Source organism: Fundulus heteroclitus, chromosome 20 (assembly GCF_011125445.2).
Source record: "Fundulus heteroclitus isolate FHET01 chromosome 20, MU-UCD_Fhet_4.1, whole genome shotgun sequence".
NCBI classification, from domain to species: Eukaryota; Metazoa; Chordata; class Actinopteri; order Cyprinodontiformes; family Fundulidae; genus Fundulus; species Fundulus heteroclitus.
In genome coordinates this window covers 40,241,057-40,266,390 of record NC_046380.1, presented here as the reverse complement: position 1 = coordinate 40,266,390, position 25,334 = coordinate 40,241,057, and the positions used below count along the sequence as shown (strand labels likewise).

General features: G+C 38.5%; 1 protein-coding gene across 2 annotated transcripts in view; it reads right to left on the bottom strand.

Moving 5' to 3' along the window:
- Window positions 1–21,005, bottom strand: part of cntn4 (contactin 4) — a 287,425-nt gene extending 266,420 nt beyond the window's left edge. For both annotated transcript variants that reach the window (XM_012874550.3, XM_036151210.1), the window contains exon 1: window positions 20,417–21,005. The gene's annotated coding sequence lies outside the window, so the exon portion shown is untranslated. The remainder of the gene's footprint in view (window positions 1–20,416) is intronic.
- Window positions 21,006–25,334: the final 4,329 nt, after the last annotated feature.

Sequence of the window (25,334 nt, the reverse complement as noted above, 5' to 3'; positions counted from 1 at the left end):
GGCACAAAGGACGGCCCTCTCTCTCAGCAGGGTGCATCTGTAAACACCCCACAGATAAAAAGGGTCAGAGTGATTCTGACCACTCTCTTCTTCAGACTTCACTTCAGACTCCAAGCTGCTCAGACCACCTCTCCCTGGAGCAGACCAGGAAAGAGCTACTTTGGACCATGGGCCCTGGTCGGGCCTGACCGACACACAAACTAACACCTAGGAGAAACTTCTCGTCGCCCGAAGGACCTGTCCGGGCAAATCAGAGTTAACCTCATCATCAGTAGCAGGAGGAAGAAGTCCTGCCTGCCAAAAACAGCTTTGTTTATTTTTGTCAGCCTTTACAGGGAAGCAAATCCCAGACGGAACTGAAAAGCCGGCAGAAGGACACGCTGGCGAGTTCTGAGGAGAACCTGCTTAAATCGGACTACAACCGGGTCAGAGAACGTGGCAGAGACCAGGCCTCCGATCCCGCCTCCACATGCTGCTGCAGAGCTAAACGCTAGCCTGCCAAGAACAAACCAATGGTTCTCCCTGCTTTTCAGTGTTTCTTCCTCAGTTGGCCAAAGTGGACAAACTCACACGAGGCAAAAGACAGGTTTGGACAGAGAAACCTGAGGGAGAAGTTAAAAGGTTAATTGGGAAATGTTTTGTAAATCATTGTGCACATGGTGCCTTTAAAACAAAGGGCAAATGGTATAGCTCATCGCTAGCATTCGGTACCATGTCATTGGCGAGTGTGTTTATATGGTTATAACAAAGGTTATCTCCACAAGGGTTTCATACATTGATGGGACATTAATGTTTACGTCATCCAGCCCACTCATTATGACGAAAATAAAATCAAAGCTTTATTTGTTAGTGCCAAAGGTCCGCGAGCCAAAATGTTATTAGCTCCTGTTAACATCCATTTCCGGACATTCACAAGGAGCTTGTTTTAGAGCATAACGCTTGTCTTTTCTAACCTGACTCTAGCCATATGGATTTCGCTCCGCCTAGCTCCACTTACATCCATCTGGGACCTCTCCCATAGAGAGTGATTTCTCCAACCAATTTTATTGTCTAGCTAATCAGGACGCAGGGCTGGAGTTTCATAGATGTGACGTAGTGGAGAAGCGACCGTGACGTGAGACTGTTTTGATTCAGATTGCAATGGCAGGTTGCATCGAGGAAGCAAGCGTTAACATTGATGCTGCTATTTCTTCCGTGTTGTCCAGTCTACCTAATATTGTTTCATTAAAAGAACATCAGAGAACGGCTCTGAAGGCTTTTGTTGGTGGAAAAGATGTTTTCGCCCTTCTCCTGACCAGATTTGGCAAGTTTTGTTTTCTGGGGCGCGCCCGCAGCGGAGCGGACCATATTAAGAGGCCTTTAGTCCTCGGCCCGGGATCGACTCCGACCCGCGGTGCTTTGCTGCCTGTCTTCCCCCCTTCTCCTGTCAGCTCACTGTCAATAAAATGCGTGCCACTAGAGCCGCAAACACATAAAAAAAAAGTTTTGTTTTTTCCTGCGTCGCTCTCACAGCGTCATGGTTAGCTTCGGTGTGAGTGGTTGAAATAGCACGTCGATAAAGATGACAGACAAGTGGCTTATACAATCATATGCAAGGATTTTTGATAAGGCCCAGCCTTCAAAAAAGGCAATTCCTATGGAGAGGTCCCAGATGGATGTAAATGGAGCTAGGCGGAGTGAAATCCATATGGCTAGAGTCAGGTTATGTCTTTTTCTGCTCCGTCGGTAGATGGAGCTAAGAGCCTTATTCCCGCATTAATATGAAATATTAATGCCGGTTTATAGGCAATTTTGATAACTTTAGACTTTAACTGATTTAGTGACCAATCACTACAGTGACCCCTAGCGCCCGGGGGTACAAAAGTAATTGAGTTAATAGGGCAGATAGGTCCTCAGAATGTTATTTACTCAAAATAATGTTCTGATTAACTTGGGCATTGCATTGTGAATGGGTTGAAACACATGTCAAATGTTGTTTTGAATTAGTTAAGCTAATTTAACCACAATTCACATTCTTTAAGGTAAACTTTGGTTCTTTAACTTAAACAAATTATTATTCCATCAAATAATGTTTTGTTTAACTCAGAATTCACATTGTGAATGGATTGAAACACATGCCAAATGTTTTTTTTACTCCATTCCATGTTTTTTGTAATCAGCTCTGCAGTGAACCATGATTCACTGAATTATTCTGATTATGATCAATCACTTTTGTTTTGTCTTGTTTGTTTTGCATGTAAATAGTTCCTTAGCTTAGCTTCTTTTTATCTTCATTTTGCTTGGTAGTTTAGTTATGATTCACTAGCCTAGTAGAGAGGATTTACTGATTGAAATATTCTGTTAATTCAGATAAACAGCATTACATAGTGATGTTCTCTGGATGTTAATTTTATTAATTTATTAAGTTATTAAATTCTTGAACTTGAAAAGAAGTTGTCACTCCTTTATTCTATGTGTGTGCAGGGTTTGCTGTTAAAAGATCACTAGTGCTCGAATTCATCCCTTTCAACCATTCTCTTGATATCAGCTTAAGAGCTGATCATCACCAGACAACTTAACAGACAGAGAGTTATTTAATAAATATTAAATAACTTTAAACAGTGTATAATTGCACAACACATTCTCTGGGTGTATAACTTGGCATTCATTATCCAAAACATGTTTTAGGTAAAATCACATTGAAGAAAAATAGATATTGATCTTAAAACCAAGTGATTATATCCCATTTAATTCCAAATTTCCTTAATAAACCTTCCCTCTAAATATTCTCATTAGATCCCATTTCTGTCTTTTCCTTAACAAAAGACATGCATCAATCAATGAAGCAGCAGTGAGCACCTCCAATGTGGGAACAACTTCAGTGAACTGCAGTGTAAAAACATCTACCATAAAATCCTATTTTGTGAAGGTTTAAAGACTGTAAGGCCAAATTTAGGGTAGCATAACAACCAAACAGTATCCAACATAGTTTTCAGAATGCATTATGAGTTGTCTCACTTGAAGGACTACATTGTCTTTTCTTATTTAAATCTACACATTGGGTAATTCCTTTAAAGAGAATTAATTCAAGTCTGAACACATTACTTTCCCACAGAACATGGCCATGGCTAATATTTGTCTTATTATATTTCAGTTAGTTAAAATAAGAAACATGATTTTATATTCAGCAACTTGGTGATATTTTGTAAGAAGCTTTCAAAAGACCTCAAAGATGATGGTAATACTAATAAAAGCCTTCTGAGACTCAGAGTTGGGTAAGTGACAATTCTAATTCAACATCTTAACAACATGCAGGTGTTTTCGTGCTGTGCATCACCTTTTGCTCTCCATGCTGTTTACCTGGTTTAATTAAAAAGCCCAGTTAACAATGGATGATTATTTCCACTCTCAGCTTTTCAAGGCCAACCTTATTAGTCATCAGTGCATGTGTGCATGTGTTTTATTTTTCATTTTATTTACCATGGGGTAATTAACACCAAGCCTCCATGTTTTTGTTCAAATATTACCTTCCTATTCTCCTCTGTACTCCAATTTCCTTTGTTTTATGCCTTTCCTTTTAACCAAATGCGAAAATCTTTTTCTTTAGATCTAAAAAAAAAAAAGTAGTTTCTGTTGCGTCCCTCGTATTCCCCCGGTGACAGTATCCCTCCAAGGCTGCTTGAGGAGGTCTTCAGTGCTGTAGTCACTGTCATTGTCATCTTGGTCAACATCTCTCTCTTTCTGTAGGTTATGTCCCTGCTGATTTCAAACGTGCTGTAGCACAGCCTCTTCTCAAAAATAAGAGTAACTTAGATCCTAATATTCTGTCAAACTTTTGGCCACTACACCTCATTGAACATGTACAGATTCAGAGGATTGGTAAAACATTTCAGGGCGTGCATGTGGCGCAGCGGGTAGTGCGACCCATATACAGAGGCCTTAGTCTTTGACGCTGTCGACCCGGGTTCGAATCTGACCTGTGGTCTTTTGCCGAATGTCTCTCCCCCTTCCTGTCAGCCTACTTTCGGAAAAAGCGAGCCACTAGAGCTGCAAAAAAATAAAACACATTTCAATCTGCTTTTCAATGTTGATACAGTGCAGAACTTTAATTTTACTTTATCTGTTACATTTGACATGGTGGACATTAATATTTTAGTAGCATGTCTGAACTAGTTAGTTTGTGTGAAATTCACACCACTTAACTGGTTTTGTTCTCTGGATAGAGAAGTTTCTGTCTGGCAGAAGCTTCTCTGTCCGGCTGAGTCGGCTTTCCTCCACTAAAGCCTCTCTGAGTTGTAGTGTTTCTCAATGCTCCATCTTCAAACCTCTTCTGTTCTCCCTTTAGTTGCTTGCTCTTGGGTCCATTTTAGAATGTATCATTAGCATTTTCATTGTTTTGTGGATGATAAACAAATCTGCCTCCCACTAAATGCAAGTGGAAGCTATGTAGTAAACCAGTTAATCAGTTTAAAGGACCCCAAAAATTGAATTGAGTTTAACTTCCTTAAGTTGAGCAGAAATAAGAGTGAGGTGTTTCTTTTAGCGGCCATTGTTAATGGTAAACTGACTTTTAATAGAGTATCAATGCACTCCTATGGTCTTTTGACTTATTTTGGTTGTACTGTTGTCAGGCATCTTGGGGTATATTTTGATAACAGTTTTAAATTTGATTAACAGTCTGGCTTCTTCCATGTGAGGTTTAATACTAAAATCAAACCCTATCTACCTCGTAGTACTCTTGAAATTGTGATCCACTCTTTTATTACTTCAAGACTGGACTACTGCAAATCTCTATATACTGGGATAGACAAATATCTTACTTATAGTTCCTTTACGTTTGTAATTAAGTTTTACTTTCATGCTGAAAGAAATTCACTACATAAAAGGTTTCAAAACAAAGTCTCTCATTGTACATGTGAAAATGAACCGTATGATTAAGTCTTGTCATTTCATGTTAGATTTATCACGAGTCATTGTCATTTCAAACTGCAAGGGTGTCATACGATAGAATGATAGACCCAGAATGGCTCCACTTTTTTTTCAAAATATCTGTTATATTTATTATCTAAGCCAACAAGTCTGTTTAAAATTTGTTTAATTTATTGCTGTCTTTAGTTTGAATAGATGAACCAGTTAATTGTTCTTTGATACCATGGCTACAGGAACTAATTTATCTGAAATGTATCTGGTCTAATAAACAGAGCCTTTCCAGAATACCTAATAATTTCATAATGGGGAAAAAAAAGAAACTGATAACATTTTTAATACCTGCAACATCTGCAGTTCTCTCCGAGTTGATTTCAAAAGAACACCATGTTCTTCCTGTTGTACATGTGAAAATGCCTATTAGGGATGTTTTTTTTCCCTCCAAGATACACAAGATACAGTCTTTAAAAATATGACAAACAAAAAAAAATAGTTTATGATCCAGTATCCAATGCGACTATGTAACATGTCTGCTAAGAGCTTATAACCAAAAGGTTTAGACAAAAGCTGTAAAAAACACTTTACCAAGGAACAAGGATTAGGTATCTCTGTGTCGTTAAAATAATGCATCTGTCAACAAACTTCCAATCACTGATTTGATACGACTTGATTTACCACTTAACCACAATTCACTCTGATTCAATGTGGTGCTTTAATGGAGAACAATTCGATGTGTTGTGATAACTTACATTAGCTATGTTTACATGCACAAAATTTCACGATTGGATTGAAATGTGTTCGGATAAACAAAAAACTATAAAATCTAATTGTACTATTTATATGGGCAATCAATTAATCCCATCATAATGCGTGTTTATATGCACCTGACTTTATTCAGAATAGAACCACTCTGACATGTGCAGTTGTCAAATCTCAATAAAAAAGAACACGGAAGTACTTTCATTTTCGCTGAACAATAAACAAATATAAAACATAGCAATAGTGTATATAGTATAAAATGGATTTACAAAAGCTTTTAACTTTCATAGAGTGGGCTGACAGGAAAGGAGGTACAAGAGAGGGGGAGAGACATGCGGCAAAGGACCACAGGTCAGAGTCGAACCCGGGTCGGCCACGTCGAGGACTAAGGCCTCTGTACATGGGTCATGTGCGCTAATCACTGCGTCACTGAAGCACACCCCAATTTTGAGCTGTTTAAGTGCTTCGAATAGAAAGGTTATAACTTTTCAGGAAACATTTTATTTTCTTCAGGCTGAACAGTGGCTCTGTCACTAAAATTATATCAATAAAATCCCAACGTGTTGCCAATCTGGCTTATTTTGAACACGTTGGGCTGGAAAAAAATTAGCTTTGGTCGAGTTGTTAAAATTTAGGCTGCTTTTCACAACATTTTGTGACTTTTTAGAAATAAGTAATAGGGAAATTATATAAAAATAGTTGTTATTGTGTGGCAGAAAAGTCAAAACTTCTACATTAAACAAAATGACCTCTCCTTGCACTCATTTTATTAGTAAATTTATTCTGAAATGTGTGGAGTTTGTCAAACTCGATTGCACATTTTGTGGGGAGCCTGTAAGTGTAATGCTTTCTCTCTACTTCGGTGCAGCTGTGTGCTAATGGTGTGTTCTTTATTATGTATGTAATACTTCTATGCATTTAACATGCGTTCAAGAGAGGCTGAGATTTGGGCTGGATTTTTTTTTCTCAGTTAGACGGGTTTTGCGTTGTGTTTGGGCTGTAAGCAGTCAGATCTGGCAACACATTGTAGTGCTGTGTCCATTCAATTAACTCAAAAGTCAAGCATAAACAGGTACTCTGATTAACATAAGCTCTGATCTCAGGCTGAACACTGACTGAAGTAAACATTGATACTAGGAGAGGTAACTACAGCAGTGAGGGAGCACGAGGACCAGAACAAAGCTGCGCCTGAGTATGTGGGAGCCTAGCCTAGGCAGACGCAACACATGAGCTCCGGTATACGTGACATAGTGAAATATGTAAGTTTATGATTACACAGAGTGTAATCCGGAGAGTGCCTCCTCCGGGTTGGGGAGGATGTACTGCCCCTAGTGGAGGAGTTCAAGTATCTTGTTCACAAATGAGGGGAAGATGGAGCGGGAGATCGACAGGCGGATTGGTGCGCCGTCTGCTGTAAAGCGAGAAGAGAGAAGAGAGAGCTGAGCCAAAAGGCAAAGCTCTCGATTTACCGGTCGACCTACGTTCCTACCCTCATCTATGGTCACGAGCTTTGGGTCGGGACCGAAAGAACGAGATCCCGGATACAAGCGGCCGAAATGAGTTTTCTCCGTAGTGTGTCTGGGCTCTCCCTTAGAGATAGGGTGAGGAGCTCAGTCATCCGAGGAGGACTCAGAGTAGAGCCGCTGCTCCTCCACGTCGAGAGGAGCCAGTTGAGGTGGCTCGGGCATCTGGTCAGGATGCCTCCTGGATGCCTCCCTGGTGAGGTGTTTCGGGCACATCCCACCGGGAGGAGGCCCAGGGGAAGACCCAGGACACGCTGGAGGGACTATGTCTATCGGCTGGCCTGGGAACGCCTTGGGATTCCCCCGGAGGAGCTGGCCCAAGTGCCTGGGGAGAGGGACATTTGGGCCTCCCTACTGAAGCTGCTACCCCCGCGACCCGACCCCGGATAAGTGGAAGAAAACGGACAGACAGACGGATGATTACACAATATTCAGGGTAAATAATAGAGGAACAATTGTGATATAGAGACTGACACCATGCTATGCTGTACTATACAAAGCAACTCGGCACTGCCCATCGCCACAAGTAAATTTTCAACCTATGGGAAATACTGTTTCACACTATTACCATAAAACTGCTGTCACGCTGTTGCATTAGTTAGCACATATGCTGATGTGTGGAAGTATCAGGAACATCAGGTCTTGTCACGTCATTGAACTATGTGTATCGCTTCTGATGGGCTTCCATTCTGAATAGTGCGTGTGTTTTAGGAGCAATGGTGTGGAATACATAGTGTGTTGTGCAGCAATAAGACAGGGTGTGTTGTGTCATGTCTTTTTTATTTCTATTTTTTTTTTAGCTATATAGGGCTAAAACTGTCCATTTGAAATACCATTTTAATGCTTTATAAGTGCCCCCAAGTGACAAGAAAAGGCCCAACTGATTAAAAAATGAGACGTTTTGTCAGTTTTGCTTTTCGTTGCCAGGTTAGTGAGGAGTATGCACAGTGTGACTACTTCTTAAGCTAGAAAACAGTGCACTGGACAAATCTGCTCACTCCAGTACACTTTAAGGCAAGGCAAGTTTATTTATATACCATTTTTCAGTTAACAAGACAATCCAAAGGGCTGTAAAAGGACTGTTAAGCCACAGCAACATTTGATGTAGCTTTGAAATTGAAACCATTCTTAAAACCAGAGTATGTGTGGATAACGAAAACCAGCCCCTGCTTAAAGTTTTGAAAGAAAACTATTTAAAAATTGAGTAAAATTATTTATTGGTGAACATTATATATATAAAAAAGATTGAGTAGAACCTTATTGCTTAAAAACAAGCAATTTATAAAAAATATGGATCTGTTTCTTGAAGGCAACAATTACAAACATATACTATCATTATTAGGTAAGCCAGTTGTGAAGACACTCCAATAGGTGTTATGAGCCTATTGTGTTATGAGCCGAGTTTCATGAAGAGATCGTAATGTTTGAGGGTTCTTTTTGCAACTGTCTTTTACATTGTCCTTGGTCAAAATTCTCTCTAGGTTTTTGGGAATATAAAGGCACCCGTGAGCATCATATTCTATCATTATACTCAAGCAGCAGCTAACAAATCTGCAGGTGTTTCTAAATCATAAAAACAAGAAGTAAACAGCAGCGCCATATGAAATTTACTGATTACTTCACCTGTGTCTTTGTGGTTTATCATTACAGATATGCTTGAAATAAGAAGCCCAAATGTAATATCTTCAATGGATTATGTTCAATAAGTCTTATTATTGCTGGAGGCAGATGTGCTTAGCCAACCCACACACTTTCCCAGGGCATCAAATACTATTGTCTTGCTCCTGCTGATATCCTAATGCATCCTTTAATGTGCCAGCAACATCAATAATCGACAAACAATAGCAATGATTTTACATTTAATAGCTATGGATACATTTGTTATTGAAAAATATGTACACATTTAAGCATTATCATTAGTTTTTGTTATGAATTAGGCACAAATACAAACATCTGTTGCACGGTGCTGATATTGAGTCACATATCTTGGCTGTCAAACATTTTCTAAGCTATATAATCTAGGATTTATAAGTGCTTTAAACTCAAAGAGAGTAAATATATATATATATATATAAAGAGTGAGAAGATAAGCATTTTCACTTTTAGTCTCATATATTACTCATATACGGCTCAAGCGACATACATTAAGGCTTCGACATTACCCACAGTACATCCCCTCAGTTTAATAGGATCTTTCACATCCTTTCGCATGGATGCTGTGTGCTTTAATTTATTGTTCCAATTCTGTAATTTTTTCAATATTTCAAAGCTTTCTATGTCCGGTATTAGGTTCAGAACTCTTCTGTGTCTCTTCTGAGTAATAGAGAACATTATGCAACAGATTTATTTTTTTAATGGTAGAATTCTTTAAAATTCACTCAAACTAAGAACACATTTTCTGCAAAGCATTAGATGGTTATTCGATGAATAGGTTCCCTCTGCTGTCATTATTGATTGGAAAATCAAGTGATGGTTTTGACATTTTTACTTAGTTGTATTCCTCCTCAAAGGAACAAATTGCTACAATGCATAATATCACCACTTTACTTCATCAGCGTCCACATCTTCCATCCTATTTTTTTTCTTTTTACTTAGGATGGTAGCTCTCTGTTAGTATAATCAGAACATACTGTTTACTGAGAAGCCGCAATTACGTTTCTAGGCTATCGGTAAGCCCTTGCCAGCTCTGACAATCAAGACTTGAATAGAAGTAACAGTGACATTTTTTGCGTAATTGTTTTTCTCGAGTTCTTAAGTGTCACATGAACATGTAAATGTTCCTGGGCAGTTGTTCAAGGTTAACTACAGCAATTGTGCTTCTTGCACGGGTTTTATTATTTTTAGAACGTCTGTATGAGTTTTTTAAACCTCCCCTTGTAGGCGTCAGCCGTTTACCAGCAGGTTCTGATTTGAGTTGTCCCTTGACTATTTCGTACCAAACCATTGCCATGTGGTCCATTGCTACTTCTATTTTATATTGATAAGCAAACCATTTTGCATACACGTACGTAGTTATTGGCATATCAGTTTAGTTTTTGTTGTGAAGAATATTGATCGACAATGGGGAAAAATAGTCATAGTGCTGAAATAACATGTGGAAAATGCACTAAATGGTACATAACTTAAATCACATATAACTAAAAGCATTTTATTACTTTTCATTCCGATTTATTTTGGTTTCCCATTTGGACCAACCGACTCTTGTGAAATACGACATTTTATGATCACTGATCAAGCTATAACAGCACTGCACTCTAGCTGGTAGAATTTCTAATCAAAATCGTTATCCCAGCACCTGTGGCGTTTGTTCAGAGTAATCAGACAGAAAACAGACAGGAGAGGGGATGCATGCAGCTAATGTTGCACAGCATCACAGATTAATAGCCTCTGTACGAGATTACTTTAAATCATCATTGCTTTCAGTGAAATATCCCCCTGGCAGGTAAGAATGGACACTTTGGTCAGTCCAACGTCTACTGTACTAGATGGCCCCAGTCCGTAGCCAAGAATGTTGGACACAAAACAATCAAAACTGCAAGTGTACAAAATGACACAGAGACAAAATGATAAGCATGCTTTAAGGGCAACAAGATTTAACAACGCTGCACCTCCTACACCTATCACTGCCCTTTTCCTTGCACAAGGAAGGTAACTACACTGCAAAAACAGAACTAAAAATAAGTAACATTTTCTCGAAATTAGTGCATTTGTCTTTGATTTGAGCAGGTAAATAAGATTATCTGCCAATGGAATGAGTATTTTTTACCCCTAAAATAAGATAATTAGATATAATGCACTTGTAATAAGGTGATGGAGATGAGTTCTTCCTATTTTAAGCGCAAAAATCTTATTCCATTGGCAGATTATTTTATTTACCTGCTCAAATAAAGTATAAATACACTCATTTCAAGAAAAAAATACTTATTTTTAGTTCCGTTTTTGCAGTGTACATTGTTCCTTTGCTTACATGAAAGACTAATTAGACTTTTTTGAACTATTATAAGTAGAAAACGCATGTACAGTCCTGCTGTGTAAACTGAAAGAGCAAACATCACTCTTATTAGGATACAACGCTGTTTCATACAGACTAATCCTCATAAATAGAGCACTGTTTCATACGGGGGCTGTTGTTACACTGATATTTATCTTGTGTGTATGGTGGGATAGGTAGCAAGACATGAGAAAAATAAATAGATTTTGTTGAATATTAAGTAAATGCAATCCTGTTCTAATATACTCCAAATGTATTGGGATCACTGGTGTGGATCTCATTCATCAATTAAAACTTCAATGCTGTACTAGTGAACCCCTAGGTGATGAGAATTAGCACAACTAATCAAAAAAGTAACTCATGTTTTAAATTTCTCTTAGAGTTTTAAGAATCCACTGCGTAGATGTGAGTGAACCATCATCTTTGCCTCAACATTTGAGTTACGACTCTTTAGTTGCAGTACATGTATTTTACCAGGGCCGTAACAGAACATGTAACCATTCCGTAAATATTCGGTAATGCCCTGTCGGTTCAGTACGAACGTGTACTGGAGGAATTAGCACAGTTTGAGACCTCAGCACATGCAGGTTGTTTTTGTGCAAAACTAAATTCAATTCAATTCAATTTTATTTATGTAGCACCAATTCATGAAACATGTCATCTCAAGGCACTTTCCAAAGTCAAATTCAATCAGATTATACAGACTGGGTCAGATACAGATTGATCAAAAAAGTTTCCTATCTAAAATAACCCAGTTGATTGCATCAAAGTCTTGACAAGCAGCATTCGCTCCTCCTAAAGAAGCATTGAGCCACAGGGAGAGTCGTCAGCATTGTCCATGGCTTTGCAGCAATCGCTCGTACTAAGCAAGCATGAAGCGACAGTAGAAAGAAAAACTCCCCATTCTGTAGCACAACTTTAAAAACTGACAGCAAAACAAAACTCCTAGCTATCACTAACCTCTGCTATCTGTGAACATTTAGGTTACTCGCGCTGCTACAGTGGGAAAAGAAAGGTGTACCAAGCCACAATTTGCTATCTTTCATTAGCAATAACAGATAACATAGTTATATGTGAACATCAGTGGTACTGGAGAAAAAAAATCATCCAAGTGGCTTCCTGCTGCATCCAATCACCCCAAAAATCATCCCAAAGTCAGAGGAATCTTTTTATAAAAGGGGATTTTCCCAACAGCTGCACATGCTTTATTCAGGTTCAGCTGAGACGATTTAAACTTTGTTCAAATATCAGTCCAACTATAAAGTGATTTAAATAAATTTGGTTCTCAAATATGGGCAGTCTTATTTAACGTGTTCTAAACATCAACATTGACCTTTGTTAAGTGATTATGTTGTTGTATAAACTATCTATCCAGTTTTAGGCGAAACCTGTATGCATGTATTAAATGAAAAATATCCAACCAAATTCCTAATCATTTCTGTACTTTCCACTTTTTAAAGTTTTAGAACTCAATAAAATCAAATTACTTTAAAGATTTGAAAAAAAAAATAAGATTGTCTACTGCTGACAGAAGAAAAAACAATCGTATATCTTCATTTATTTTTCTTGATTGAAGAGCACCAAAAAAAATTAAAAAACTGACTGAAACCAGAATCCCTACTGAACCGTGTTTTTTTTGTTTGTGTGTGTGTGTGTGTGTGTGTGTGTGTGTGTGTGTGTGTGTGTGTGTGTGTGTGTGTGTGTACCATTACACCCCTAATTTTCATGGTGTCCGCTACTTATGAGAAGGAGTTGCATTGCTTGACAAGGCGAAAAAAGTCGCTGGCATCCTGGCTTGTCTGGGCCTCACACCATGTAAGCTACAGCTACATATGCTTAGAGCATTAGTTTCAACAGCGTCAATCCTGTTGTTTCATAAAAACAAAAGCCAGATAGTGAGATGCAGCAGAAATGCATTACACACGAGACAAGTTCAACTATGATGTCTGTTATTTTATCTAAACATGGAAAGTCACAATAATACCCAAACTATAAGTTAACACAAAAATCTGTTTCTACTGCCTACTTATAATTTTTACCAATAGACTTCCTTTTAATCTTATTCACAACATATTTCAATAAGGTAGGAAAACTCTTTCAGTTAGTTTCAGATATTTTTCTATTGCATGATGCCACATCTTAGACTTGACAATCTAAATTTATCATTAAAACTTTTTTTGCGAAATAAAAAATAAATAAAAAATAACAACCATCAAACCATATTATTTTTACTCTGTATTATCATGCCATGATAATTACAAATCAGCCCATGCAAACTTTCCTTTCTGATCCTTTGGAAGGGACTCCAGAAAGACAGAATACTGTAATGAAGAGTCGTTTTCATTAAAAAAAAACTCTGTTGGATTGTATTAGGAGGGACAGACAATAGCCACACCCAACTGAGTACAATAAACCTTTAAAAATGTTCTCTTGTGGATCTTCAATAATAATAAAAAAAAAAAACATCCCTGTGTACAAGAGAAGTGAACTGTATCATCAAGAAGTGTCTGGCCTCACTCCGAGATCACTTGTAAAGAGAAAGATGTTTCCAGGCCTTATATAAGTCTATTTAATAATGCAGCAGTCCCAGTGCTCACATCCCCCGCCGAAGCGGGTTGCTGTGTGGCGGTGCTCTTATTAAGCACTCAATTAAAGCCGTTCCCAAGGAGAGGCAGTGTGCAACATTGTTTGAATTAGGAAACGTTGCCGGCTCAGACTGTCTGTGAAGACGTACCCCAAAGGAGCGCAGTGCCTTGAAACCAAAAGCCTAGAAGTGGCAGAGCATCATAACGTATCACAAAAGCAGGCAAATGATTTTAATTTGATTGAATTGCAAATAGGGCATTTAGAGATCCAAAAGGAGTGGATAAATAGAGCAGGAAAGGGAGCCGTCGCACAGAACCATTTATCTGTTTTTATTTTTTGTTGGTTTTTTTTTTTTTTTTTTTTTTTGCTTTATCTAAAAGAACTAACTCAAAGATGGGACTTCCAGACAATAGAAAATAGTTCAGCTGTATAGCCCAGTACTCTTATTCTTGACAACAAATACCCAGGACCAAGCACATAATGACAACAGGCAGTTACTTTGGTGAAAATTACGCTTAATCCAGAGCTTGCTTTGACAAAATTATAATCAGTATAATTATCAAGAGTGTATTTCCTCTGTGTTGGGAGAAAGGTTTTGCACAGACCATGAAATGCAAAACAGATTGCTTTCAATGAATTATCCTGTATTCATGACAATTATCTAGATTAGGTAGTTTATTCAATCTATTTTTGGCAAAAAAAGAAAGAAAAATTTTGGAAAAAAGTAGAAAGAAAACACCAACTGTGTTTCTCTACAAATTACAGCCACTTTCATACGGTGGAAACACAATTCATCGTTCCTGTCTTTGCTCAGTGGTGTGTGTACGCTCTTTGAATGAAGCATAATCCCAAACATTATATCATTTTTAGATCTTTGGGAGGCAATAAACGAGAACATTTTCCGTCTGCTGATTGGGAGACTTTTTTTTTTTTCCACCACGCCTGCAGTTGGGCTCGTCGAACAGCTCCTCGGCACCAGATTTACACACAGAATTTGTCGTGGACAGAAGACTAAGCTGCTCTCTGGTAAGGTAGTGTTGAGGGCCTTAGCTTAGTCAGCGTTTATTGTGCTGCAGAGGAAATGTCACCGAGCTGTTTACTTTGAAAATTCAGCACAGTGCAGGTGAAAACTAAAAAAAAAAAAGGCTAATAAAAAGCAAACAAAATGGACAAACTGACACAAGCAACTTGTTGCATTCATTTTTTTTACAGTTAGCTGGACTAAAACCCAGCTAAAATTGAGTTTGGCAAGATCCATGAGATGTTAAATTAATATTGATTTGATTTAAAAAATAGATTTGTATGTAAATTGGAGATCTAAAATGCATTAAGCCCAAAATCATTCATAATTATCCATAATTGAGCACATTTAATTTGACAAACAGGTTGTTGTTTTTTTATTTGGGGTAAGAATGTTTTGCAGTGGCCCAGCCAGAGTCTCGACTGGAATCTGAGGGACAATCAGGGTGATGACAAGGAACCATAACAACATTAAAGGACTTAATAATAAGACAAAAAATAATAAAAACAAACAGCAGAGACATACAAAAAGCTGCTTAGCAACTATACGAAGGTTTTCATTCCTGTACCGCCAACAACGACTTTTCCATTGTGAGTGAGAATGGTAAAAATAAATTTACACATGTCATTTTTATGAAAATATGAATAAAACTGATTTGTTTGTTTTTTATAGTGTTTTATTATATTTTGAGAAATGCCCATCGTCACCTATCAGAAACGTCTTGAATGAATGAAAAGTATTTTTGAATATAAAAGTCCCATCAACAACCAGCTGATGGCTGAAAGCTTTAAAATGACATACCCACAGATACTCTGTTCCCACTGCAAATGTTTATATCAATAAGCAAAACAGCAACCACAGGAAAACATATAGTAAGTATTCTGTGACTTGAAACCACTGTAAAATTTAGTTTAGCAAAACGGTTTGAGAAATATGGACAAGCTACGGTTTTCGTCCTTTAAATTCAATATGATGATCCATCATATTGGATCATCAAATATACATACAACCGCACAGTGTGCTCGTTTGGGCATCAACGATTAGTCAACGTAATCCAAAACGTCGACTAAAACGTATAAAAAAAAAAAAAACCTGGCAACGCTAAATTTCATGTATCGAATTGTTATTTCAAAATGCTGCGTCTCTCAATATTTCACTGTCAGTTTACCGAGGAAGAGAGAGGTAAGGCGTCAGTTCCACGGTGAGCACAGAGTATAACGTGACCACAGCTCTAAGCAGCAGAGGCCGGAAGCAGAGAGCGCAAAAAGTGAGTTAAGTTTTATAAAGTTGACGTTTTTATTTATTTTTTTATTGACTTTTAGAATGATTTCAGGCAAGAACGTGACCATGTAAAGCTAAAATATCTGCTTGGTTTATCAAGATATGGCTTAATTGTTAAAGTACTCCAATATCTTCTTTGCATTGTTATATCCGATCTTGCTGCGCAACACCCATGATATCAAGCTACATAACAGGGTAGTTTTATCCTGTTTAAAGGACTTTAACTTTACAGGAGATAGCTAGAGGTTTAATTCCTCCAAATCAATGTGTAGAGTAGAAGCCTCACAAGTCCCCACACTGAAAGCTCCCAAATGCAAATCGGCACAAAAGCCCACCGTCTCCCTATCCTCTGTTCCTTCCGCTGGGTTTTCCTGAAGAGGCATGAAATAAAAATGACCTTGATGACACATTTCTTCGAAAGGATACTTCCCGGGGAAAGCATGCTATGAATGTTTTATGCCGCGCCTCTAAATGTGCATATCCTAGGGTATTTTTTTGCCTGTCACTTCTGTGCTCTATCACTCCTGACAGGTTTGTAGGCTTACAGCACGTGGCCAAGCGTTAAAGGGCCGCTCTCCTCCCTGGGTCAGAATGTCGGAACCAGCTGGACTCCATGTTGGCGAGCAAGTAGCAAAAAAAAAAACCTGTTTCAGCTCTGTTATTGTCCTTGTCACATATACAACAGGGAGCTGACACCAACAGGTACTTGTTTGTGCTTTTTATATGAAGATTACCTATATATGCCTTCATTCCACAGACTGTCTGTGTCCAGGCACACTGGGATTTTAAAAAATTTCTCTAAACCGCAAAACTGTTCTTTCCCATGGTTTCATGGTTTAGTCATGGAGCTGAGAATAAGGCAGTAGTGCCCCTTCCAAACTTGACTAGGATGTGGAGGGTAAATTGCCGGCAAGTTGGCTTAAATTTGACTAAATTTGTTTTTTCCCATTAAAGCCATATTTTCTAACTTGAAAAGTGAGTAATTATGGAGTGAATAAAGATAATTCCTCTAGCTTTTTATTAATTTTTTTCTGAAGGATTCTCTGATTGGACATTCATAGGTCTCACGTTTGCTGATTTAGTTGAACGTTCAAGACATTGCAGGTGCCCACGCTAACTTGTTTCCTCTCCCTTTTTCTAACATGTTTCGGACTGCAAGTTATTGTTACATGAATTCTTACGGGTCCAGTCAGTGTGATGACAAAATAACACAAAAGTTGTTCTCCCCATTCATATAAATCCTTTGGGTATTGTTCTGCTCTAAACCTGGCACTAAGCTTCCTTTTTTTTTTGGAGGACTTTGTTATTTCAGCAAGCCTTTTGGCCATGGCAGACCGTTTTTTTGTGTGTGCGTGTGTGTGTGTGTGTGTGAAGGGGAAAGGGAAACTCCACCTAAACAGTTAAAGACCAGTACAGGTGCCTGAAATGGAAAAAAAAAGAAACACATTGGGAACTGTTACATAGCTTTTATCTCACACCAGTACGTGAGCATGAGATTCTGTGTTTTGTAGAGGATTCTGTTTCGTTTATTAAATTCAGCAATTCCACTCACATTTTTTTGCATCACATAAATCATAGGACCCTACACTTTCTGCTTGCTTACAAAAATAATTGTGCAGTTTTAAATATTTTGGGCCGTGAAAAACTCGCATAGCCATAGTGTGGAAACTATAGACACCCCACGCATCAGTCCTATTAAGGTAACACTGATTGCAGTGAGTGAGCAGTGAGCAGCATACAGCGGATGTTCAGGCTAGGCTATCTGAGCAGATAGCCTGACTAATTATTATTTCATTATAATTATTTATTATAATGGCAATATTATCAGCTTTCTGTACTGTCAGTGTTACTCTAAGTACAGCAAACAGGTAAAGTGTTTTGTGCAAAAAGCACTTTAACTACAACCAGATTTTGAAGGTGTTTATTCTATATCTTCACTTAAGCTTTAGTAGCTGTAACAAAATAATACGTAGACACTACAAGTAACATCAATACTACTATAATACACATTTTATTATATATTTGGCATTGAATATGAATAATTATTGCTTGTCTAATTCAAATAAAAACACCTATTTCATTTAAGTATTGCGTGTACTGTAACGCTGCTGTATTTTTACTCAAGGTTAATGTCTTCTAGAGTCATGTCGACCCATTGATATTTGCTAGTGTAACCAGTTACACAATCAACCCTTTTCTGCTCCCTATCCCTATTTACTAAAAAATAGATGCTCAGATATCAATGTTGTTCTCGTTCTGGACTTTTGAAGAGATTGTGCACTCTTGATTTTCGAAAATTAAGATCAAGCTGAGGGCTAATCCATTCGCTGAATCCTTGTAGAATTCTCTTTCTGCCCCTTCTTGTTCAGCCCTTTAAAATAAGTTCCGCTCTTGTCAAGTCAGATTACAAGTATGAGGAAGCGATCACTGAGAGCATCCCTGGAGCTGCTCCTTTAGTCTGTCTCTGGCAGGCCTACATACATCAACAGACCGCTCATGGATTGCACGTAATGTACTATTATCTCCATGATTTTGATTTAAATATGAACAACTTGCACTAATGACACAAACTGTTCAAATTTCTCCACTCCAATTAGAGCTGTAATATGCAGACGTTTTGTTTGCACAGAATTTAACTAATATTTCTAAGAATAAAATATGTAAATTCAAAAGCTAAAGGTCACAGACCAATTGATCGAATGCCAAACATGTTTTAAATATGTTTACTCCAGCAAATTAGTTTAATTCTAACTAATTATCAGGATCATTTTGATCATATGAGTTGTCCTCACAGATTAAAAATAATAAAAACAAAGTAGCTAATTAATAAAAAAATAAATAAACATTGCGTAATTGATATGAGATGTTATTGCACTAGTAGCAAACTTTTCAAATGTATTTTAACAAGATGGTAGTGTAGCGTAGTTCATTAGGAATGACCGCCTTGAGGTTTAACCCAGTGTTCATGTCGGGAACAACATTACCACTCCCGTTCAAAGGGTGGCGCCAAACATATATATGTATATATATATATATATATATATATATATATATATATATATATATATATATATATATATATATATATATATATATATTACATTTTATCTTACTTTTTTATTATTTTCCTTTTCTTCTCTTCATTGCAAGTGTGCAAGCCACCGCATTGCTCATCTGGTATAGTAGTGAAAGTTGTATATCTCTAAGAGGGATTAAACAATAGTACAAGCAAATGAGTGTTGGTGACTTCCGAGCTGCACGCGTACATGGTCATTGAAAAGTATTTCAAGGTCTTTAAAAAGCATAACTTCCCAGTTTGACTTTAGCCTTGGCGTCGTCTCTAAATAGGTTGCAGCTAAATGCAAAATTTTAATTATTGCTCAAACGCATACCCTTTTTAAACCACCTGTCTCACAACAAGGTATAATTAAAGGTAACCACTAGTCTAATGAAAGGTGGAAATTCATCCACATAAAAATGTCCCTTGTTGTATAAACGTGGTTTAGAGGCGGTTAATGAAATAACCCAGCCTGACTTTCAACATCTTCTTTTTAAACTGAACTTGGACATGAACCATGGATTAAATCTTCAATGTTTATGGTACTGCTGATTCATGTGTGTGGATAAGAAAAAAAAAATCTCTAGAGCTCTCTTGATATTTCAGTGACCTAATGCACACATCCCATAAACACATTAAAGCAGATTTACACAGCCTTTACTTCCCTTTGACCCCATCCCCAGCACTGATCCATGGACACCAAACCAGCATCGCCAACATAAACTAAAACTGAAATCATACACCTTTCTTGTAAGGACCGGCGATGACCTTAAAACTTTGTTTGGCTCTGCTCTCGTCCTGTCTCTACAGGGGACTTCCCGGCCGCGGTGAGTCCGAGTCAGGTCACTGGCGGTGGCAGTCTCAATTCAATCCACGGGGATTATGGCACTGGACGGGACGGTCAACAGCCGGCGGGATTAGCCCAACATCTGCACTGATAGGAGAGGCGCGCTCGCTCCCTGTCTCGCAGATTTAGATTACTTCGCCTCCAACACCACGGTCCCACAACAAAGTAGACGAGATCAGTATGGGGAGAAATTCAGAGAAAGGCAATCCCGCCTCTGCTGCCTCCCTTGCACACAGCCTCGAGGTTTTATTGGAATCCGGGAAAAGTTGGGATCTTCTCTGGGATTGGTTTATGTTTGGAATTTAAGGAATGATCACGAGCGCATTGGAACAATAATGATTATTATATCAAAAATAAAATAAAAGCATCATAATAATAATAATAATAATAATAATAATAATAATAATAATAATAATAATAATAATAATAATAATAATAATCTTACCTGTTGTGTGCGGCTGTTCTTTCAGGAAATCAGTCACAGATTAATCCGTATTTTGTCACCAAACAAAACTGCACACATCAGGAGTGACGGTCCGGGTCACAAAAAGAAAGAAAGAGAGAGATGGAGAGAGACAGAAATAAAAACGCCGTCTTTCTCGGACTTGTGCGCAAAAAACACGCTTCCGCTCCGTTTCCCTTAGCGTAGTCCCCTCCCGAGCCGCTACTGTGGCTCCATCCCCAGCTCTCCCTGCCTCCTTGCTCTGGGTCTCTCCTGCTCGGTGTCAGTAGCGCAGGTCGCGGGCGGCGCGCCGTCTCGCAGGTCGCATATCGGGGAGAAGTGAAGACTCGGTGTGCCCACTCACTCGCATGCGTCAACTCTCCCTCCTGGTCTCCGTGCCTCCCTCCCCTCTTTTGCTCCGTTCCTCGCTGAGCGCGGAGCGGGACGCACGCAAGAGAGAGAGAAAAAAAAAAGCCAAAGAAGGGAAGCGCAAAAAGCGAGAGCGATGTCTTGTCCGTCTCTCCTTCCGTGCAGCCTCCTGACTGCTCCGGCCATCCAAGCGGAACAGCCTCCCTCCCTCCTTCCCTCCTCCTGCAAACACTTCTCCCTTCTTACCTCCTCCCCCTCCCCTCCCCTCCTTCCGCTGGTGCTGGGATGTCCTAGCAGTTCTGGATGTTAATGGACCAAGTACCTGTCGGCGGTTGTTGCGCTGGAAATTCCCGTCTGCAGCAACAATACCAATTAATACTCACGATTTATTTCAGATAAACCCGAACCTAACAGAATACCTAATCAGCATAGCCTATACGTCATTTGCAGGCACACCCTCATCGCTAACAGGTGCTTATAGGCGCACTGATGATGCTGAATGTTACATTACCTGATAACCTCATTAGTTGCTAATGTCACATAAGACAGCTTTGGTCGGAACTGAAGATGGCAACGTCTGTTCAAGTGTCACATAGAGATTTCAAAAGTCAGAGCTGTGTGTTTGAAAGTAATTTGTACGTCAATGATTTACCAGTCACACTTGTTCAATCTAAACCTGCTGTCACTGTTTCTCGTCTCACTATGTAAGCTGACAACGTAAAAAAATATGTATAAAGGGGGTTTAATAGTGAGGAAACGAAGAGGATTTGAATCAGAATAGTTCCGGTGCATCAAGGGTCTGGAATTCACAATTTGAAATTTGTCTTGTTGAAATGATAGTTCCATTTGCCATGATGTCCTTTTCTCATTTGTGTTCTTTTTTTTTTAATTAAGGGTCAAATGTGACAAAAATGTCATGCTAAGCTGGAAAGCCTTTTTGCATATTTGAAGAACATCACTATTTTCCTACATTAGTATTTCTTCCAAAAGCTTTAATATACATGTTATACAAAATGGTAACAGATTTGTTTTTTGACATTTCCCTCAAAAAGTCACATAAAAAAGACAAAAGAAAACCCTGTTTGATCATGATAAAACTAAGTTACATACACCAAGCCTCCATCCTGATAATGTTTTGGTCCTTTTTGTGGATAAAAATATACCCAGCACCGGGCATGATGACCAGATATGAACAGATGCGGCGCAATCTATTGGTGTAGGTAGCAGATCTGCTCGGGTGTTCAGATCTGCTCAGGGTCCTGCGCTTGCCGATGACGAGTACGGCAGCGCTGCTTGCACCCAGTTTCATGAAAATCAAATCTGATCCGGGTCTTATCATGAATAGATTTTATTTATTTGTTTACGGTGTCTATCACTATTAGCTGTTAGACCAACTATCAATTATATCTTACACAAAAAAAACATTCTGTTATTGACAATAAGAACAAATAAGGGCAATGTAAACTTGTTTTACCCATGTAAATAAATTAATTTGAATATCTATCTATCTATCGATTGATTGATAGATAAATGTGTTAGTTAAATAGACTGGAGTTATTTTTCTATCAAATAACTTTGTTTTTCCTTTGGTCAGTATGTACAATGCTATTTACCCTTATATCCTACTCTTGATGTTTTCTTTAGAGCTAACTTTAGATTAGACAGTTTATTTATTTATTTTCTTTTTCTCATTAATTATAATTGGTTGTTTGCCACTGTCATACCCACATTTCCCCATTGAGGGGCATTAAAGGAATTCTTATCTTAAATATTAATTAAAGGCAGTGACCTGACCTCCCACCCTAAAGTCCAAAGAGTTAACATCAAACTCCACTCTTTATAATTAAAGGACCTCGTTACAAGTTAACTATACCAGTTGTTTGCAAACTTCACATTTCCATTTTAAAATGTTGAAAGCATTAAAAAAATCAATTTATCACAGATAAAAGAAAAAAAGTGCACGTATTCTGTCTCAGTTCAAAATTGATTAGCATGAAAACACAAAGACTGGGAGCAGGTACAAATGACAAAAAGCACAGAGGGTCCTGGTGTCTGCTCTTCTGGACAGGCAGAATCATGGATGAGATGCTGGAGATGTAGGAAGGAGAGGAACAATAAACATAGACGTCATATCTTTGTTACACTTGTACCTGACATGTCCACACTTTGTTCAACATTTGTAATCATAAAAATCAAATGTGTGATGAAGACTTAAAAATGAAAACAGTAATGAACATAATTTGATTTATCTTAAAGGTATTGTGAACTATTTTCCCGAAATATAGGAAAGAAATGCCCAAGTCACTTTTTGAATAACCGCACGTGCGCAACACCATCCCACCTGCTGTTCTGTTCCTCAAGGGGAACACATGAAAAAAATCTCCCAAATACACCCTGAATTTGTTTCTTCCTTATAAGGAATCCTCTTCTTATCATAAGCTTGTAAGACAGTTTGCTTCTTGCAACTCATCCATTTTCAAAGTATACAGTAAGAGCAGTGGAGCTACGATGAACGGCTGAAATTGAAGCTCACCGGATACATAAACACTAGAGGTGCAGAACCAGCAAGCGAAGACTAACCAGTAACGTACATGCACATTGGTGTTATGTGAGCGCGTCACAATAGCCCCATTTACACTACCCTTTTTTAACCGATCCATGCTGAGTTCGGACCGAGCTTGGATCGGTTAACCGTGCCGAGCTTGGTTCTTACGACCATTTACACATCACGCTAGCACAGTTCCTCGCCTCCCAGTGACAATCTACGGTACAGTACTACTGCTCTCTAGGATTGAAGGAGGGAATCGAGCAAATAAAAATAGAGGCGCCCATAATATTCAGGAAGTTATGTTTGGTTATAATTGTGACATTTCGTTGTTTGCGGATAGTCAGGAGAAGAAGGCAACATTTTGGTAAATTTACTTGACAGAGTCGGCTTTTGGAAAGTGGATAAGACAAACGAACGTCTAATCAGGATTTACAGACGCAGGAAACAACGACAGATGCTGAGGTTCATCACACTGCTAAGCAGAATCATCTCTGGAAATCATCTGGCATGGCAGGGAAGCTAGTATTTTTATGAATGTCTGAAATTTCTGACTGTAAGGAAATGACACAGTCTGCTCATGCGCTGTTATTAGAGAACCGAGCCACTGAAAAACCGTGCCGAGGCCTACTATAGAACTGGTCTAGATTTAGCACGGTTCAGTTGTGTCTGGCATGGTTCAGTTCAGTTTGCGTTCCATTTACACTCGATAGTTATCTCAGTTACCGAGCTCGGACCGTTCTCGGCACGGTTAAAAAAGGGTAGTGTAAATGGAGCTAATGATTGGCATGTGGGACAACCAATACATAAGTGGTACCCCACCGGAACTGAAAGATTGTCCACTATACCATTAAGGCTTTGCTAATACATAACATGACTCAATTACTTTTTTTTAGACCTTCATGTTCTTAGATATAATTCAGTACGCTAATTTATCTTGTCCAGGTTTTGTGTGTATCAAACCTATTGCATTTGGCTGCAGAGGTTACTGCAGAGTCCTGGATGAGGGTTTTCAGAGTAAATACCTTGCAGTACTCCCTTTTTTCCTGTTTCGACATATCTTGTAAAATAAATAATTGAAAATGACACTGACCAATGGCCACGGCACTCTGTATGTGGTCTATGACTATTTACAACATCAATATTGTTTGTAATGACATTTAATCAAGACCATCCAGTTTACAATGTATACCGAGTGTGCTCTTTTAAACAGCTTTCTGCATTCACAGCAAGCTTCAACATCGTAAATGACATAAAAATCCTTTCTGTATGATGCAGAAAACCTGCTCCAAGTAGCAACACTTCCATAGAGCAGGTGAAACCAATACCACTGTACCCTTAATTACAGCACTTACTGTCAAGCCACTGAAAATGTGCCTGTCTCTTGAAGCTGACAGTGGACACTGTCTGTAAAGGTGGTGCATAAAAGAGCCAGTGTTGAAATGCCTGATCTCCTTCAAGGAGTGCCGCATACTTGAGGATCTTAAAGCACATATGCTGACAACTGTAAAATATAGGTTAGGCTAAACAAAATATATTAAACATAATCACACTGACTGATTGGGGATAAGTTGGTTAACGTCAGAACATTGTAAATTAATGGCAAAATCACCCAACACCAGAACACTTTTCCCTGATGTTTTAATTAATTTGGTGTGCATGTGCTGTGTGTTCAGCATTGTTCACTGCTTGGAGTTTAAGAAAATGATTCATGGAGATCACCTCCAGTATGAAACACCTGTTGGCCTTGTCAAACTAGACCTTTTAGGGGACAGGGGAAATAAGTATGTATGCTTGTATGAAATAATCTGGATTTTCTTAATGAGTCAATCACAGACAGAAGAATACTAGTTGGTGCCATCAACAAGCTCACCACATGTTCCCTCTTTCTGGACTTTAGGATCTTGTATTTTGGCTGCAGTGACCCTAGGAGCAATGCTGCAGCCTCACTAGACCAGTATGCAAACCTCTGTCCATGGCTGTTGAGTCACATATTACTGATAACAT